Source organism: Trichomycterus rosablanca, chromosome 13, assembly GCF_030014385.1.
Source record: "Trichomycterus rosablanca isolate fTriRos1 chromosome 13, fTriRos1.hap1, whole genome shotgun sequence".
In the NCBI taxonomy this organism is placed as follows: Eukaryota; Metazoa; Chordata; class Actinopteri; order Siluriformes; family Trichomycteridae; genus Trichomycterus; species Trichomycterus rosablanca.
The window spans coordinates 34,752,144-34,755,886 of record NC_086000.1 but is presented as its reverse complement, the minus strand read 5'-3'; positions in this window follow the sequence as shown (position 1 = coordinate 34,755,886).

The window sequence follows — 3,743 nt, the reverse complement described above, 5'->3', positions numbered from 1 at the left end:
ACACATGCTGTCCATACACACACTAAATACTGTACACATGCTGTCCATATACACACTAAATACTGTACACATGCTGTCCATATACACACTACGTATACAATACACACCACATACTGTACATATGAGGTTCAAATAATATACATATAGAGTCCATATACACACCAAATACGCTACACCAAATACTTTACATACAAATACTGTACACATGCATCCCAAACATAAAGACACTTTTACCAGCATATAACAGCATATTCATTAAAATGTGAATGCAACCAAATATTCAGTCTTATGGTTTATGTAGCTCATCGAATGACCAATGAATTCATCTAGAAGACAGACGATTATAAAAACTGACCTGTGTGTTACTGTCTGTATTAATGTTTATATAGACATATAATGTACACATACAATCCAAATACTGTACACATGCAGGTCATATACACAACAATGTACACTCCAATTACTTTAAGTATTGGTGTGTATATGACCTGCATGTGTACAGTTTTTGGTATAAGATAGACAGACTGACAGACAGACAGATAAACAGACACATAGAAAGACGGATAGACGGACGGATACGTTATTTATCCTGAGGGAAATTATTGATTATTGTTTATGTGAATTTTACCATCTATTTATTTTTATTCACAGACCAGTGTAGCAAATAAATATGTGTTAAAGAAAGCTTTGTTAGAAAAACTCATGTGATTATTTCCACGCTGCCAAATGTTGCTTTGAAAAAAGAACAAGAAAATAAATAAATAAAGAAAGAAACATAATAACGTGATGTGTTATGAAAGAACCTCCGTGTTGTTACCATCTGCTTCTCTTATTGCAGGGCAGATCAGAAGTGAAATATTTGGAATAATCATAGTTGTTTTTTAAAAATAAAAAATAAAAACAGACATAACGAGTCTAAAAAAGGAAAAAAAAAACAGTATGTGCTTTGTTTGGACCGAGTGTTTCCTTGTACGAGTGTCATTCTGAATAATTACCCTCATTTACAAAGAAAACGGGGGGAACCGCCGCACATTCATAATAATAGCAGGATTCCTCTCCTTTTTATTCACCTATTTTTAATTTAAGCTTTTCTAATTAATATCTGAGTTTGATAAAGTTGGATGAAGATTTTAAAACTACACTATATGTCCAAAAGTATGTGGACATCTTACCATGAGCTAATTGGTCTTATTCCAAAACTTGTAAGCCACTGTTCTGGGAAAGCTTTCCATGAGATTAGGAGTGGGTGGAAATTTATTAAATTTATTAAAAACCACATTTTGTATGGTCAGGCATGGATCAGCATTCACACAGGACGCAAGGCACACAGTAACACCCTGGAAGGGGCACCAGTCCATCACAGGGCAGACCCATACACACACACACACACACAGGGCAATTCAGTGTCTCCAATTAACCTGACTGCATGTTTTTGGACTGTGGGAGGAATCCAGAGCTCCTGGAGGAAAACCATGCAGACACGGGGAGAACATGCAAACTACACAGAAAGGACCCGGACCGCCCCGCTTGGGGATCAAACCCAGGACCCTCTTGCTTTGAGGCGACAGTGCTACCCACCTAGCCACCGTGCCACCCACAAAACTGTTCAGTGGTTCCAATATAAAATCTTATTTACATTTTCAGCATTTAGCAGACACTTTTATTCAAAGTGACTTACAATAACTGTGACAGTATGTTGTCTAAGCAATTGAGGGATAAGGGCCTTGCTTAAGGTTCCAACAGTGGCAAACTGGCAGTGGTGGGGCTTGAACCAGCAAGCTTTGATTACTAGTCCAGTATGTTAACCACTAGGCTACAACTGCCCACGTCATTTATTTTCTATATCTGTTAGCACTGAGTTTGGCTAAAACAGCTGAACTTAAAAATAGAACATGGCTCAAAAATTTAGTCATGGAACGGGTTGGATGTGACATGGTTCTAAGATTTTGAAAGCTTGGGTTTGAGCCCTACTTTTTACCATTGCTTGATATGAGTTAATTATGTTCTCCTTGCCTCGGCTTAGGTGATCTACAATCTACCAAAACATGTCGATGGTGGATTGGCTTCTCAAAATTGCTTCTAGTTGTGTCTTAGTGAGCTAAATGTGTTAGTGTGTGTGATGGTCCCGAGCTCGTCTAGAAATAAGAGGGTTGTGTTAGGAAGGGAATCCGGCATAAAAACTGTGCCAGGTCTGGCAGGTGGACCAGATCTGCTGAGGCGACGTCTAAATATTATTATTAGTAGTAGTATTAAGGGCCTTGCTCAAGGGCCCAACAGCAGCAACCTAGCAGTGGTGGGGCTTAAACCAGCAATTTTGAGATTACTAGTCCTGTGCCTTAACCACTAGGCTACGGCTTGTTGTTATTATTATTATTATTATTATTATTATTATTATTATTATTATTATTATTATTATTATTATTATTATTATTATTATTATTATTATTATTATTATTATTATTATTATTATTATTATTATTATTATTATTATTATTATTATTATTAATAATTATTGATATCATAGACTGGCACCCGGTCTGGGGTGTTTCCTACCTTTTGCATTGTACCCACCATGACTAGGATAAAGTGGTTGAACAGACAATGAATGAATGAATGAAGGAATGATTATAATTATTATCCTAATTTAATGTTTACATTGTTTGTCTTTAAGTTAAGCTCTTGGTTATTGATTTAAAATCTCCATGTTTAGATCATTAGTACAGAACTCTGAGAGCTGAAGTTCTCTGTAAAACCTTCAGTCTAATGTAAGTTGTTTTGTCAGAGCGCGTCTGTCGATGACACTGTTTAATGCGTTAATCTGCAGATGGACACCCTGGAGACAATCCAAGCTTCAGAGGTCACAGCCAGTGATGTGCAAGTCAAAACAAGGCAGAAAGCAAAGTGAGGAGGTAAAGACAAACACCCCGACTGCTAATTAACAGCTCGAACCTGGAAACACAGTACAGCTTTAACAGAGAGAGGAAAAACAAATCAGCTTAGTAAAATCAGGAGAAAGGAGTGTTCAAACCCTTACATATATATACAGTGTATCACAAAAGTGAGTACACCCCTCACATTTCTGCAGATATTTAAGTATATCTTTTCTTGGGACAACACTGACAAAATGACACTTTGACACAATGAAAAGTAGTCTGTGTGCAGCTTATATAACAGTGTAAATTTATTCTTCCCTCAAAATAACTCAATATACAGCCATTAATGTCTAAACCACCGGCAACAAAAGTGAGTACACCCCTTATTGAAAGTTCCTGAAGTGTCAATATTTTGTGTGGCCACCATTATTTCCCAGAACTGCCTTAACTCTCCTGGGCATGGAGTTTACCAGAGCTTCACAGGTTGCCACTGGAATGCTTTTCCACTCCTCCATGACGACATCACGGAGCTGGCGGATATTCGAGACTTTGCGCTCCTCCACCTTCCGCTTGAGGATGCCCCAAAGATGTTCTATTGGGTTTAGGTCTGGAGACATGCTTGGCCAGTCCATCACCTTTACCCTCAGCCTCTTCAATAAAGCAGTGGTCGTCTTAGAGGTGTGTTTGGGGTCATTATCATGCTGGAACACTGCCCTGCGACCCAGTTTCCGGAGGGAGGGGATCATGCTCTGCTTCAGTATTTCACAGTACATATTGGAGTTCATGTGTCCCTCAATGAAATGTAACTCCCCAACACCTGCTGCACTCATGCAGCCCCAGACCATGGCATTCCCACCACCATGCTTGACT